At 39.5% G+C, this 17,053-nt stretch overlaps 1 protein-coding gene across 4 annotated transcripts in view; it reads left to right on the forward strand.

Moving 5' to 3' along the window:
- Window positions 1-761: 761 nt before the first annotated feature.
- Window positions 762-17,053, forward strand: part of foxp4 (forkhead box P4) — a 116,161-nt gene continuing 99,869 nt past the window's right edge. For all 4 annotated transcript variants that reach the window (XM_057362132.1, XM_057362133.1, XM_057362135.1 and 1 more), the window contains exon 1: window positions 762-1,258. The gene's annotated coding sequence lies outside the window, so the exon portion shown is untranslated. The remainder of the gene's footprint in view (window positions 1,259-17,053) is intronic.

Genomic DNA, 17,053 nt, shown 5'->3' on the forward strand with positions numbered 1-17,053 from the left:
TTTTTCTAATGAATATGTCTTGACTAATGGGGGTCGTATCCTATTGTCCGGTGGAGATATGAATGATTGCCATTTTCTGATGGTAAAAGAAGATTTTTGCTGAGAGAAAGTTTCCACTGACCATAAAATAAATCATGTTTCAAAATGTTTGATGAGGCGACAGATTTTTGGTAAAGGATCACCTTGACTATGCATTAAAAGTTTAGGAGTCTTTTTTTCAGCTTCCTCACAATGTAGATAATAATACTAGTACTTCTAATAATAATCATCAGTATAAACTGTAATAAACTATATAAATCTAAAATATACATGTGCATTAACTATATCTACAATAAATGTATATTATTAAACAAAATAACGACAAAATAATCATCATAATAATAATATAAATATGAATAATAATGCTTTTATTGACAGATACGTTTATAACATTTTCATTCAGTTTCACTGAGAACAAAACTCAAATAACGATAAAAGCTTGCTTACAAACAGCAAGAACAGACTTGTTAGTTCCCGAAGAATAGATGTGGAGTAGGTAACGGTTCCCATGGTGTGTCTGTCCTTTGACTAACATCTGTTGCTCGTCGTCTGCCACAATGGCCAAAGTAAAGCCGCGATGCGCGCGGAGGTGAAGAGATCAGCACATGGAGCGCGCGGGGTTTGTTATTGCGCTACAACAAGCGGCAGAGCAGAGGATGTGCACGCGCACCTGTTTTAGACGCATTACGGTAGACTAAATTGTCCCCTAACACATCGCCAACACAAGACACAAGCCGAGTAATTCAACACTGATTTCTCTGCGAATGAGCGAGGAACATACGAGATGCCAAAAACTCCAGCAAGAAGCATTATTTGGACTTTAGGAAAACTCACGTTGTGAATAACGGAGGAAGGAAGAAGATTTGAAGCCACGAGGAGACATTAGAAGCGGCGTGCTTTTTCTTCATGAACTTTCAGGAGCGCTGTGACCATGCAGCCTTTGAGCTAGTGCACGATTATTGTTTCCACTTATCACCCAACTGAGTGATCAGTTTGAGAGAGGAAGCCAATAAAAAAGGGAAAGGAAGACTAATAAAGACAGTTGTCGTTGAAAGTAATGGTCCGAAGATATCACTCATAGAAGAGGATTTTTTCTCTTTTGCGTTGCTCTTCTCAAGGTTTTTGGGATCGCTGGGACATTTCACCCAAGCTGGAAGCGAAAGATCCACATGGTCCAGCCCGTAGAGTGAAAGTAGAGTTCTTCAGTATATCCTAACAGGTTGATATGCACTTTTTTCTCTTTCTATCCTTCTTTGTTCCACGTATGATTAAGTGTGATTTTGTCCTTAGGATGAAAAAGATTTGATTCGTGAATGCGTAAGTTATTATACACACTAGAAAGCAACAAAAAAATAAATCTCACAAACAACGGAATTACCAAAACACGCTGATTTTTATAAAGCAAAGACCCAAGTGTGGCAGTGAGTTAGATGTTGAAACTTTTAGTTTACTTTACACGTTTGCCTATATGCGAAGAAGAACGTTTTATTTTTCTCTTCGATGAGGAAAAGTTGTCTGTAGCCTACATGAGATGGAGTCACCCATGACGGAACCGTTCATTTCTTAAAACATGTAAAAACGAACAGTAGTTTAGTGAATATGTGGCACTTAATACTTAAATGCGCACGGCCTCATTTATTGTGTCAGCTCCATCAATTCAACCAGCTAGAAGTTCAGAAGATTCACGTGCATACAAACGGCAAACAACAACTCCAACAAAATACTCATAAAATAGTTTTTGACAGATCAGTTACGTTTGTTCATTCCTCGTAATCAAAATACACATTGCAGTAAAGGCATGTAGGTGTATTTGGTTACATTTGAAAATACCACTTCCACCTTAAAAATGTGGAAATCACATCCGCGTGACCCGTCATTTATGTAAACAATTCAAGTTAATAAACAACATTGAAATATATAGGCTATGAAATGTATATCTAAATTGTCTTATCGTTTAGGCTACTCTGCAGGTTGCTTTAAATCACTAGTGTTTTTCTTCATTTAAGGCCTCGAACTAATATTCATGTAGTGTTGCTCTCTTCTCCAAATTACCCAAAGCTTAACGTTTGCGCTGTATTAAATGACATGTTAATTTAAAACAAAAAATCTAAATAAGCAGAAGATGAAAGAAAAAAAACGTGGTGAAGTTCTCGTGACAATTTTAGGCTACTCGTTTGAAAAAGTTGTGTGTTACAATGGAATAATTATAATACAATAGGCCTACATTAAAAAGTAACTAGCCATCATAATGTATATCCCTTAGCAGTAATTAACGCAAGTTATATATCCATGTTAGCAAAATTTAATGGATGTAAAATCAAGTAATAAACGTGGACGAAAAAGTTGTTGTTCAACTTTAAATGTACAAAAGAAAATATTGTAAAATTGTATTGTTTTTAACACGGCATTCACAACGTAATGATTTCAACGAAGATAAAATGAATTGATGAGTTTTCGCCTCGACGTGCACGAACAGACTATAGCTTAACTTCAGTTGTGCAAAACTTATTTTATGTGTTTATTTAGAGATTAATTTTGCATACATGATCAAACTCTACATCAAACACGAGCAACGTGTTTCTTTTATTTTTGAAGCATATTGTTTTAAACCGAAGTCCCACAGTTGTGTGTTACTTTAGTGAGCAAATCAGCGCCCTTTGTTTCACTGTCAAACACTCGGAGCAGCCTGGCTAAAACAAAACCAACTAACTACAACAACAGCAGCAGCAATAATTTTTCATTGCCAGTCCAATGCATGCTTAGTGATTTTGCAAAAGGAAATGCATCTCAGGGCTGTGACGAACCGAGAAGACTATTCGCACTCTCTCAATACTTGGTTTGTACGAATAAATCTCCACTTCAGTCTACGTGTGAAGAATGGCGCACCCGCCACATTGTCCTCCTAAAAAAATATACATCATCATCATATGACAATGTGTGTAACTTTCGTGTTATTAAGAATTGATTAATGGAAAATTGTGCTTTTGACACAATTAGTTTAATTTAGTTTGCATGCACACTGTGTCACATGCATTCTTCTTGCATCTTGTAGAAAGTATAGGTGAATTGTTTTAATTCACTGTTGGTATTTAACAACACAATGCAAACTTGCTATTAAAACCACACAAAAAAAAAATTAGAAGGAGTTGATAATTTTTGCTACATGATTTCACAATTTTTGTTAAAGTGTTTATGACATTTTTAATTGCACTTTTCGGACATCTTTTAATTAGACTTTTCTAACTGAATTCAAACACACATTATTTTCAATCAGGGTAAACATCAGAGCTTTGAATAAAATTAACATTAATAAAACCATTTTTATTTTATTTTTTAAATGATTTTCTTGAGCTAAAATAAACATTGGTTGATTATTTTACTGTCACATTGTGACTTACAGATAACTCGGTTTTGTTTGTTCCTGTAGTGTCTGTTCCCTGATAATATTGTCTCTTGTGAGTGCCTGGTAATTGAAATGTTACATTTGTAAATGCAGGTGAACATAAGCATAAAGTGATGAGTACAATTTAATTTGATCTGCTTTTATGTTAGATGAATAGAAGAGGGGCTGAATGATATTATGTGTTCTAACAGTGATAATTTATGAAGTCGAACTTCATGACAAGGAGAAAGGCATTTCTTTTTGGGAGGGTATGAAAACGGCTATAAAGAGGATAATTTACAGTTATTTGCATGGCCGTCTATGTAACCAGCTGTAAGCAGCGACAACTACACCTCTGTCGATAGTTTTAGCACTCTTTCTAACGGCAGACACAAAAGGCAGTCTGATTAAACACACGGTGAAATTCAGGTTATCATTGATATAACCTGCACTTGTTTCAAGAGACAGTAAGTGCATTTCATGCATCTTGCAATGCTTACACAAATACAAACTTCACTTTTTGAGTTTTTCCAAATATATTACATTGATAAACGTGTGTGTTGCATGGCAGGCTGGTATTCAGGCCACTGTGGGTATCTGTCTGGGTATGTAGAAAGGGTCAGATGTGTTTATTTGCATGCTTGTTTGTGACTGATGTTAATTTCAGTGTGAATATTATGTGAATACATGTTGCTATTTGATGCATATTTTAGGAACATTTTTGGATTGTAAAGTAACATCTCTAATTGTTTTGTTAATGCAGATATATCTGTGTGCTGTGCAAAAAGCATGTAGTCTGTAATGCGTGTTTGCATGATTTTGTTAAACTGAGATGAGCCTGAGTCAAGTGATATGGAGGGAAATGTAAGTTTTCGATATTATGGGTGATTTTAACATGAAACACTCTGGTTCTTGTGAAGCACTGTCCCTTCCAACCCTCAGATGGCATTTTCACCATTAAGCTCTTGTACCGCTCCAAAAATAATGTTAGCTTTTACATGAGTGCATTTTTCTAACCAAAGCATTTCGAAGAGGAACACACATTCATCTCTAAATGATTATTATTTTTTGTCAATCATACTTTTTGCCCTCGTGTATTAGATTTGCCACTCTGGTACTCAAGTCCTGCTCTCTGAAACGTGTTTGTGTGAAATATGTCATGGCTACGTTCTCTCTTTTGTATTTTAGTTGACCTGAAGTGAAAGGTCAGGCTGGAATTTTTACACTCGTTTGCTAGTACGCAACTACGCATCGACTCCAGCGTTGACCAGCGGGCAGAATGACTGGTGATTAAACATGTGGTTTTAATTGAAGATGTTATTTGGTGTAACGGCGAGGCTGAGCATTTCTTCTGTGTGTGAATAATAAATTAAGCACAGTTTAGACAGTGGGGCTGTTTTTATTACTAGAGTGGTGTCATTTTTTTTCTTGAGCTCGTCTACACTAAAGCAATTTCAACTAAGTTCAGTATCTTGCCCATCTGTAAATCAAAATCAAAAGAGAGAGAGAGAAGAGGTTGGTTGGAAAAGAGGGATGTTTTCCAGATGACAATGTTGATCTGATTATATAAGCTATTGGATTGTAGGACTAGCATTAACCATTTTAACTTTGAGCGAGACCAGAAGCTGTGTGCCGTCTTTGTTTTAGAATGCTGCATATAACTGGACATTTTTATTCTTACTGGTATTTATCACAAATTTGTTTCAAATGCGACCTTTGAAGTCTTAAGCGCAGCTTTTTTTCCTCACTGGTACCTTTTTTGCTATATTGTTTCACGCCCAAGATTTCCTGTGCTGGGAGGCTTCACACAGTGTTTCGAGAGAGTGCCAGGCTGTTATGAGGTGATGACTGTCTTAAAGAATGACCCTAACGTTTGCTTAGGGAGAGGAATGGCCCATTTCCGATGAGCTGGGGAAATGTGGTAGAGGGAAAAGCAGGGTGTTCACTGTACGGAAATGACAGTACTTGAGTGTGAGGCGTTGATCATTACTTCTCTATATCCATTAGCCGAGCACCTCAGGAGAGATTATTGGTACTCAGAGCCGCAGATGCTTGTGGAAATGGGACTTCTTTGTGCAAGCCTATGGGCCGTCACACTTTGATGCCTGCTAGAGAGTCTGAGAGGTTAAGAGAAAGTTAGACAAAGACAAACCTGGCCTCTTGTGCACTCACTAAATTCTCTCCTCAGAGCACGGAGTGACTTGATCCAGGCTTGATAAAGAGTCTCAGCGTCATTGGGAATGGCATAACTGTAGTGTCGATAACTGAAGCTTAGTATGAGCGCGGATGTCACCTGAAGTCGTAAACTCGCTCCCTTCAGCCACCGAAGCTGCTTCTGCTAACTTTGCATTCCAGCTGACAGCTGTATTTGTGTTATGGATTTTCTCTCAAGTCCTCCGTCTCCCCCCTCGAGCCATCACCCCTTCCCCTCTCCTTCCCCCCTTCACGATGGTCTTTATAACGCGACTCGCTGTATATTTTAAACGCGCGGTGAAACTCTTGACAGGCCATCATGTCCGTCAGAGAACGGCGGAGAGCAGACGCGTCAAGTAAAGCGCTTTGGGAAAGATGGGAACAAACTTTGGGCACTTTAAAACTCTGTCACGAAAGACGAGACGCGATCTCGAAATGACAGCTCGTGTAAATGCGTCTTAATAAAGTTTGTTCCTTCTCGACGCTTCTGTCTTCGGTCAAATCCCGCGCGCGGAGCTCGCGCCGCCACTCGCTCTTTCTAAGCTCTCTAAACAGTGATGGCGATTACAAAAACTTCTGCCAAAACATTATCCACAGCGTAGAGAAGAGATGTTTTTTTCCCCTCTCTTCGCTTTGTTTAGCGGGAACAGCGGGAAGAATTCCTGTCAGTGTTGCCGGCCGCGGTAAACCATAGTCCGGGTTTAAATCTAATCCACCCTCAGTTGCAGAAGGTGCGAGCGGTTCGTTCCTGAGGGAGTTTGTGGCACTGCACTGTATGCTCGGATAAATCCCCCTCCCCACTGTGTGACCATATAAGTAATAACCATATAAATGTATCTAATTTTCATTCACTAATCCGTAAAGTAGCAGCGGAATGGAGAAGTGTTGGTTTCTTTTATGGTATTAGTAATGGGTAACAAGGGGATGCCTACTTAAGTTATTTGCATTTGAAACGGACGAACGCGATACATCTTCTGACAGAATTATCATTCAGCCGTGTGTAAAACAAAATCAGATTCGCCTGTGTTTGATTGAGACGACTGAGTTTGCAGCTCCTTCCACCCCTCGTGCAGATTCTTCGTTTGTGTAATCGTATATATTAAACAAAAATGTTAATAAAGTACTGAAGTTGTGTAGGACTTTTCTTGCCTTTTTTCTGCTCTTGTGGTGAAGTGTCTTGTCTTGATGCGAGGGACGCGGCGCTCAACACGTGCGCGTCCCCTTCACATGCCAAATGCAAGTAAACACAACAGGAAAACTTCTTCAGTAAGCGTCTGCACGATTTTACATTTATTCATTTTATTTAGTAATTGGCTTTTAGTCTAAAAAATAAATTGTTAATAATTATTTATAAAGTGTAGCTGTAGCCTATGTGTAAATTGTACTGTATTGTACAGTGTAGCCTACGGTAGAGTTCATAATTAAATGTCAGAGCTCAAAAGAGCTACAAGATATGACAAATATATTTTTTATAGTGGGGTTTCTGAAAAATAAGGCACATTTTTTTTTGTTTGATAGTTAGTTTAAAGTGAGTGATGAACATCGGTAACCGTTGGTTAGAGTTGCCTTTTACTCTCCGGCTGTGGTCTGTGAGCATTGTTGACCATGAGACATCTGCCACTATATTATCCCCAGCTGTTATCTGAATAATTGTGTAATAACCCCCCTCCACACACACACAGACAGACAACCCTCACTCTCCATTCATCGAAGCCCTAGAGGGAGAAGTCAGGGAGAGTATTTTCCTCAGTCCTAACAGAGGGAGCACAGAGGGAAGGAGGGGTGCATGGGTTGGGCTCCCGGTCAGACTTCATACCGGTTAAGCTTTTCTTGTCAGTACGCAGAGGGCATGATGGAGCTCTGTACCGGTATGAAATCTGCCCTCGCGGTCGCTGCCAGTCAGGTGACACCTGTAATGGGATTCTGCATCCCTATCCTCTCCTCCCTGGGAAATAACCCAACCTTTAAACCTAGGATTACCATTCCTGTTCAGGACTTTTAGAAGTTTTGTGCTGTTTTCTTTCACACAAACACTTTTTAATTCTGTACCTTGTGTTTGTTCTGTGTGTGGCACCGGTATTATAACGCTGTGGTCAGTGAGAGTGAACAGAAAATAATCAAATAATTAAAGCGAACATGTAAACTTGTGTTGTAAAAATGGATTTTGCATGCACTCGTTTGATTTGTGGAGAAATGAAGAATTGCACGTATTGTTTTGGGGTTATTTTCTTTTTTTTCACAAAAATGTTTATGGACCAAAATAGGATTTTTGTTTAATTGCAGAACAGGAAGTGATGTTTTAATGTTGCATATAATATTTTCATGGAAATGTTATATGCAACAAATAATATATGCTAGAGATACTATATGCTATAATGTGAGAGAGATACAATCTCATTGGTCTGTTTTTAGTATTTGCCAATTCAAAGCAGTTTTTTATAACAACAGATTAAGAGAATATCAGATGCATGTATGTGTTATACTTATTTAGCATACATTTAACATGCTGTCGTATTCTATAGCAGAGTCAGTACCATAGGTGCAGAATTAGTGATATAATTAAAAAGATGAGCTTTAAAGTGGCCATAATTTAGACAGTTTCTGCATATCTCATGTTAATCTTGAGTATTTACAGAATAGTATTGCACACCGTAGAGTCTTTAGTTTGATCACATTTATTAAAGACAGATACAGCTCTACGATTATTTCCGAAAACATACGACGCGTGCGGGGGGATGAGGGGGTGGAACTAAAGCACGTGCGTACCCATTGCCAACAAAACACAGACATAGACTCCGTTTCACTTACCGCGTGCGGTTCATGTCCGGCATCTTTTAGCGCTGGGACAGCGCCATCTTTCAGTTTCAAATGATCTCCAAATCCAGCGTTATATCCACAGTTTATATAACATCCATCACTAAAATGCCGTGAACAAACAAACACACCTCAACTTCTCTCACTATCACAAGAATAACGTGCTGCCAGCCCACAGCGCAGCCAATCTTGTCGCAGCGCAGCCACTCTTGATGGTAAGCGGGTCTTCCTATCGCTTGTCGGTTGACGGGTGGGCGTGCTTTTTCTTTCACCTTGCCGTGGGCGTGCTTTTCCAGGAGAATTGCCCAATAAGGGACTAAGAAAAGTTTTTACGAAACGGATTTTCATGTTCTAGAAAAAACTTTCCGAAACCTACACTGGGGGAGTGTATTGAGCACAGAAATACTACGTCATACGTCCAACTCATTTTTTTGACAAGTTGATCATGTCAATCATGAGAAGACGGCACGTTTAATATTGTGAAGAAGTCAGAATGCACGAAACACCGTTGCACATCCCCTTTAACTAATAAAACATGTATTTAGTTAAATGTCCTTGTCTATTGATTTGCTTTTTTGATAGGCCTTTTGCCAGATTGTCACTCTCACCCACACACAGTAAAAAAGGCAAACACTGCCACAAGTCCTACAGCTCAGTCTCCTTGATCACTTAAAGGACATCAGGGCAACATCTCGATACTTTCTTTCCTACCTTTCTCACTTTTCACAATTCCTAAATCTGTGTGTTGGAAGGCATTTGTGCAGAGACACAATCTTACCTTTTCAAATTAATTAGTCTCCCGGCATCCTTGAACTCATGATGAAAGGGGACAGAATACTTTAATTAACAGAGGAATGATGGCCAAATTCATGTTTCTCTCCCCCACATGTATTTTTATGGGTGGAAATGAGGTTGCCGTGATATTGGTTTGGCATGGCATTCTATGGTAATTTTTCACTTTCAATTCGAATTACCTTTCCTGACATGACCTGTGACCAGATTTTATTAAAGGAATCTGAATGATAAAACTTGCAGATAACTCCGGGCAGAAAGGTGTTGTGATTGTGTGTTTAATTTTGAAACTAGCATACCTAATCTTTACATCATTTCTTTTCAATCACAGTGAATTTGATCAGATAAAATGTTGAGCAGATGAAAGACCCGAAGCCTCAGATGTAAACCTATGCCTTGTATTAAAACCTGATTAAATTTGTTTAAAGAGTTTGCACGCTGCATTTTATTACATTCAGACAATTCAGCTGGCTCTTGCTGGCGTTGTGAATAGGTTGCATTGAAGGACTTTTTCTCGTGTGATCTTTTGTTAAGTATTTGGTTGCCGTGATTGCTGTTCAGTTTATAGAAAACAAATTTGGTTCTCATAGGTAAAAGAACAATTGGAGCGAAATGTTTCAGAAATCTTTTGATGGGAAGAAACGGAGCATCATGGCCGCTGTCCTCTTTCGCATCACCCACAGATTTCTTTTGAAGTATTTACAATCTGTTGGTAATTGATAAAACACAAATATTTCTTCAAGGACTAACAGATTTTTTATGATTCGCTCTTAAGCACTCAGCTCTCAGCAAAACAAGCTTACAATAGCAGTGCATACACACACCTATAGAAAAACCTGTTAACACACACACACACACACACACACATGTACAAATATATAAAGTGTAAAGTGTAATCTTTATATATTTTTGCTTTGTAAAATTGTTTTTTGGTGGGGGGGTTGGTAAAAGTGAGAATAGGGAGAGTTGGTCAATTGAGTGATCTCAATGTCTCTAACAAGTCAGTTACTTTTTAAGGCTTTATGATGGAGGTTTGTAAAACTGGCTGGAGAGAATTTTCCAGAAATCCTGCAACACATCTCCTGAGTGCTATAGGCATCTGCGAGCGTGGACCTCTGCGGTCCCCGCTGTTAATGCTCCATCATTAGAGCAATCATTTTCTGCACACCAGCTTACCATGGTTAATTTAAAAAACACAGTCATGGATTGTTCCTAGCCCCCTAAGTTCCCCACAACCACCACCAAAAAAACCCCTTAAAGACGACTACAACCTGCATCATGCTCCCTATAGACAATCATAGCTCGTGTTACGTTTCACTGAAATCTAAATGTAAATCACTTTATTTTTTAATCCTCCTCCTTCCACGCTCATTACTGTCCACCAGGTTAATTGTGTATGAAACCAATTTTCAGGTAGGTATTGCTTTGAAAATGTGCACTGGAGGGATAGAGGAAGACAGAGAAAGCTTGTGTATGTTAGAGAAGAGTGGGAAACCCCCACGTGGTGGCTGCATTAGAAACCAGAGCGGGTCTTTGATTGACTGGCGGTAAGCCGAACCCCTCTGTGGACTAATCATCATCCCCAATCATTCAATAAACACCTAATCAGGCTAATTGACCCACTCCCTGTAGGAAGCAAAGCCCATGGCCTCACTCACACCTGAGGGAGTGGATAGGGATGAACAGACCTTAGCGGGGAAAAAGGGCAGCCAGGCAGACCTCCATTGTCAGTAAGACTTGTTAGCTAAAAACAAAGTTTTGCGTGTGGTCAGTTTTGTGGAGCTTTGAAACTCTACAGTGCTTTGAACTTCGTGTTATGGAAACCCCCCAAAATAAATACAGAAATGTGTGGAATTTGATAAATGCTCTGATTAGTTGACCACCCTGTTTTAGTGATGAAAAATGTCTGTCATGCAAAGAGGGAAAAAGAGACGGGGGATATTTAAAAGAAAATATATGTGACTTTTCCAATAAAAAATAGAATTAGTGTCTCATCACCTGTTTTATCTCGGCATATTAATGTGTCGTTCTAAGCACATCGTCCCAAGGTTGTCTGGCGAAATCGTTTTAGCGCGGTGTGTGTTTGGCTGACTTTCAGAGCGGCGCGCCTCTCCGCTGAAGACTCCTTTCCCTCGACTCTGACATGCACTGTCTTATCTTCCTGACAACTTTGTCCACAGAGACGCTCCAAAGATATTGATATTACAGTGTATTTTATTGTAATGAAATATGCGTTAAGCTTTACTTTGTCAAGTATGACTTATCGGCCCCCTTAGATCCTCTGTCTGTGGAATGCAGGATTCCTCACTGTTGCTTAGAAAACCTAAAAGGGTCATAAAAAAGACCTGCTTTTTTCTGTCCTTTTTTTTCCGCTGAGTGCTTTTGTATTTCGGTTTGATATCTTTTTTCAGGGGGAGTCGTGTGAGCTTTTTAAAAAGATTTTTAGCCATTTTTTCGTGCTGAAAAACACGTTTGTATCTTTGGTTTGTCATCTTTATTTAATTTAGCCGAAGGTTCAACTCGCGCCAAGACAGCGGGTCGTTTTCAGCGACACCTCAAACATACACACACATGCCGGTTCTCACACACTTTGTAGGATTATATGAGGAAATAATTCCATACGGTCATCCATCCTACAATAGTATTCTCTTTTTCTGTCTCTCTCTCTCTCACACACACACACACACACACATTTTTTCTTCTTTCTCTTTTTCCTTGTATTCTGCCTGGTAATGAGAATCTGTTAATGAGAGTGAGAGATCTTTTGGGTAAAGCGTAATTTATCAGAAAGGCATAGGTTTTAAAAAATGGGGAAAAAAGAGACGGGCCTTCAAAGAAATTCTATTCTTCTTATTTCTGAATGTTTGATGAGACATTGAAAAGTTTTCTAACGTCATGCGGCCTGAACAGAAGAGAACAGAGCGCTGTCTAATCACGCTTCACAGAAAAATGACTTCCAACCAGATTTAATTAACTGATAAGAGGGGCTTCAAATTAATTTTTCAAGGATGTTAGATTTTGATTAAGAAACTCCTAAAAGAAATAGACGAATAATCAATTTTTTAATCAACTTACTCAAATGGTAACTGGTTAATATGGTAATTCTGGCAATTAGGCCAAATGTTGTAGAGCAGCATTTTCAATGCATCCTTGTAAAGAAATTATAATATCTTTACATCTAATTATTACGCTTATTTCGTTTTTTGTGTGTCTACCTCTCAATTTCAGTGCTCAGGTTTTTTTTACTCTTACATTAGATCTGCGTTCAAATGAGAAGTTGGAGTTTGAGAACACCGAACGCTGTGAATGGAGTCTTTCAGGAATCCATATTGAACGGATATTGGGTGGAAGTGTGGGGTGGAGGGGTGGGGGGGGTGAGAAAGGGAAGTGTTAAATGTAATCGGAGTCATTTACATTTAAAGCAGAAATTACTCTTGAGATTTCTTAAATCTTTCTTCGCCTCTGTAGATTATGTGAATTAATGGCATGAACTTTTTTCTTAAGGGCTATTCATTCTGAATGGACGCTTGCCTGTGGAGGTATGTGAAAATTGAGAAAGTCATAGGAAGTTTTCCAATTCATTGTAACTGATTAGTTTCTCTCATGCGATTACACTTTTAACAGATTCTTAAAGAGTTTGCAAAAATAGAACGGCTTGCGTAGTGCGTTTTTTAATTGAGTATTTTTAACAGGTAGCTGATCAACTGTGATTTCACGGTTTCTTTTTTGCGTATTTGGCTCTAAGCTTAAAGTGGCTTGCTTAGATTTATCCTGGCATGAGCCGTGCATTCACAAAAAATCAATACCCTCATGTTGTCATACTTAATTCTCATTGATTTCTAAATAGTTTGAATACAACTTTCAGTTATTTCTAAATGTAAGTTTTATTTCTGTTGAATAAATACCTATTTAATGTGCATACTTTATTGAAAGCTTTAATTTGTTGTTATGTCTATTAATAAAGAAATCTCATCAGAGCAGCATTTGTTTTTTACCGAGCACGTGGCTACGCGCAAGTAGACAATATTGACAAAACATTTGAGTGGTTCTTTAAACGGCACGGGGCTTTCCAGGTGCGATTTCTTTCCATTTGAACTCACTCGCACAAGTGGCTAAGTAGCTTCTTGATCGGGGGCCGGCTGGCAAAAACTCAATATTGAACGTACATATTCAATTAGCAAAACTCATTAGCAAAACTTGGCGTTTGTTGTTGTTTTTTTCTCTTTCTCTCTGGCACAGAATTAATGGTTTTGATATGCTAATTAGCGAGTAATTTAATTTCAAAAGGCCTCAATTAACAGCGGCGTTGTGGACACGATGAAGTTAAGCAGCGTAATCTAATTTGCATTAGTAACGAGCAGGGAGTAATTAGGGGACTAATTAGACACTTCAGACAGCACTTGTGTTTACTTTCTTAATGAAGTGGAGAGCTTTTTTTCCACGGGAGCCAGAGTGTGCCAGGCATCAGAGCGGTGACGATAGGCAGGGCGGTGGGGGCGGGGATTTGGCACTAGGAGACGAGAGGCATTTGGCTTACTGATCGACTCCAATTACAAACCCCGCTACCTGTCACGTTAGTGGGCCGGCGACGCGTGTCATTGGCCATGCCGCGACCGATCTCAAGTATCAATTGTGAAGGTCTGAATTTTTCAGGAAGCTGCCGTGATACACGCATCTGAATGAGCGCGCTGCATCGTGGGCCTCGTGAATGAATTAAACCTTCTGGTGGAATTTCACCGCTCTTTGACCTGGTCCTGCAAACTGTCTGAGGGCTAGATGATGAGGTCATAGCGCACAGACATGTCAGAGCCATTATAGTCCTCCTTCTGCCTCCCCGGATTGGTTCGATTTTTGTACCAGGGACGTTTTTCAAACCCCTTAACCCTTTCGGCAGATGATTTTTCTTTTTGTGGAAAATGGAACCTTTCCCCACCTCTTTTTATTATTTTGAGAGCGACACGGGATGCTGGATGGTTGAGGTATCAGGGCACAGACTGTTGCATGCTTGAACGTCGCTCATGATGGTTGAAAACTTGACTAGCAACAAGCCAAGTTGATTAATGAGGATTTTACCCTTTAATAGTTTGAATATTTTTATTGGTTGTGTCTGAATTAGTTCACGATAAAGTCCTTTCGATTTATGTGTCGTTGAATTTGTCCTATTTAAAGCACAGGCTGAATATATTTACATCTTCACACAGATTTATATGCGTGACTGTTTCAAAAAAAGTTCAGCTGAGTACAACTCTCCAACAGAAAACATGTCTCAGATAAACAACTTTTGAACGAATGTGTTAATAAAAAAAACCTCAATTTTTGTGCATTTCTAGACTCACGTAGCATCTTGGAAATGAAAATATAGAACCGAGCAAATAAAATCTTTCCCTCTCCTTCCCTTTTGCATTTATCTTTCGCTCGCTTCCTCTCTTTCAATCTCTTACAGTTTAGCTTCGTGTCTCTTCTTCTGTTTTCCTTACATCTCTTTTGAGGTATAAACAGACTCTTTGATAAAATGGTTTGAGGATATTTGGCCGTGGGCTTGGTACACAAGTCTGTGTTATTTTCCCAGCTGCTGCGTCAATAAGAGTCCAGGAGTATCCAGGCAGCTAGCAAACATTCCACCAGCTTTTCCAGGCTTTGTCCGGCGGGCGAGTATAAATTATTGCTTTGCTTTTGTTGAACGTTAGCTTTCTTAAAGTGACCACACATTGAGTGCTCTTTACACACCCCCCTGCTGTTTGTGCCGGATAAATTTTGTAAATGTGTGACTGAAGCGAGTGGCACTGAGGTCAAAAGGAAGGCCGCAGTAGATAAACAGTAGGAAGGCCTGAAATCGTCATTTGAAGTGCTCATTTATTTGAATTCGAGCTGCGTCCCATTAAAATGCTGAGAAATGATTGTAAACATTGTGGCTTCTGAGTGTATTCTCTGAAGCCTTGAGTCTGTGTACTGTTAAAACGGCATCTCTGGATGGCGGGGGCCAAGCACGGTTTCCATACGAGCGCTGACTGTGAGCAAAGCAGCCGAAAAGTTTCAGAGTCTGCATGTCGTCTGCGTCCTTATTGGCACACGGCTTCAGGTTTCAGGCGGATTTGTTTTTGGATACAGTGGAGCTGTGAAGCTGGCCTGCCATTCAGGAAGGGTGTAGCCATAGGTGAAAAAGAGGGCAATTTTGATTGACATCTTCTAAAGTGGGTGGGATTAAAGTTTTAGAGTTGTGAGTGTTTGGGGGAGCATGCGCGCAAACTATTTTAATATTGCGACTTATGACATCGCCCCACCCGCTCAAATGAACACGTTTAATTGCAAAACTATATTCCAGATCCACTCAACCTTTATACGCTTCCTGGAAAGGGACCAGGTTTTGATTTTTGCATTATGCTTTTGAAGTAGCGCTGAAATTTGAACCCTTCCTTGTTTTAACAAGGAGACTGACTCATTGGTTGCTGGTTCAGCAGTGGACCACGTAGAAAAACTGTTTTTCACTCAATTTTTTTCTCACTTTACGACCAGCCGCCCTGTTGATGTGTCTAAACGCGTCGCTCTCTATAACTTCTGACAGGCATGAGGAGTTCATTAATGCTCTAGGCAGTACAAACTCTCCTCAGTCGGGCCAGAACTATTTCTCATATACCATCCAGTGTGTTGACTACATACTGAAAACAATAACAGGATGGCGCTGGTACCGTAAACCACAGCTTTCGTGAGCGGTCAGCTTGGGAAATATGAATTTTCTCTTTCGATATTATTCTTTCTTAAATGCTGATCAGAAGCCTTTTAAATTCTCCAAACGGAGCGAGTTAAAGAAACTAACATGCGTTACGGGCATATGAATTACAGAGCGCGGTCGCTTTCTGAAAAACCATATAATCCTGGCGAACGCATTAATTTATCACATCACTCAAGCTTATTTCCCTTTTTTCTCTCATGCGTGAAGAAATCTTTAACCAAGACATACGTTTCTGCATTTCTATTAAACACAGCTATCCATTCAAAGAAACTACAGAAACATGAAATTCCTCTCTTGGATGTCATTTACATGAAGTTTGCATTTCTGTTGCTAACCTTGAGTCGGAGCCCATTTATAACGGCCTTTTATTTCTGAAAAAGACTACTCGACTTTCTGACCTTTTATCTCATTTTTCCTGTGGAGGCTGCAAACGCTTCAGCTCCGGCCAGTGTTTTAGACACGCATGTTGGGTGAGAGAGGACACGTCTTACAAAGTGGACAAGAATTCCAGCTTCGTTCCAGGACTAATTATTAAACCGTGTTTAAGTTTGTGTTTGATTGACAGGAGAACACGGCGTGAAAGCTTAGCTCAAACTTTCTGCAGCTACAGCTGCAGTGGTTTTGTGGATTTGACAAACATAACCCTTTCTTTTCACTATTGTTTTTTACCTCCCCAATTCTTTTTCTTCTGCTCCAACTCCAATAACAATGCTATTTGGGGGGACTGAGGCAGCTGCGTATTTGCCGACCCCCTCCTTTCTCCGTCCTCCATTGTGTGTGATCTCAGCGTCTGGGACAGCCGGTTTGATCCCTCTGCAGTGGGTATGCTGGGTAATTTGCCTGTAGTCTTCTGTTTTTGAGCCCTGAGAGGGATGAACCCCACCTGGGCACCGCTTCAGTGGGGATTACAAAGTCTAGGACCACCTTCTCCTACTGCTAGCTGTTTTTAAAGGGACAGTTAATCTAAAAATTCAACAAAGTAATTTTTGAGTGGGTCACCATTTACTTTCATTTTGTAAAAAGTAAATAATAACAGAATTTACATTTTTAGCGTGAACGTTCTCTTTAACTCACTATTGAACATACACAAAATGCGCAACCAA

This window comes from Triplophysa rosa, linkage group LG20, assembly GCF_024868665.1.
Source record: "Triplophysa rosa linkage group LG20, Trosa_1v2, whole genome shotgun sequence".
Lineage (NCBI taxonomy): Eukaryota > Metazoa > Chordata > Actinopteri > Cypriniformes > Nemacheilidae > Triplophysa > Triplophysa rosa.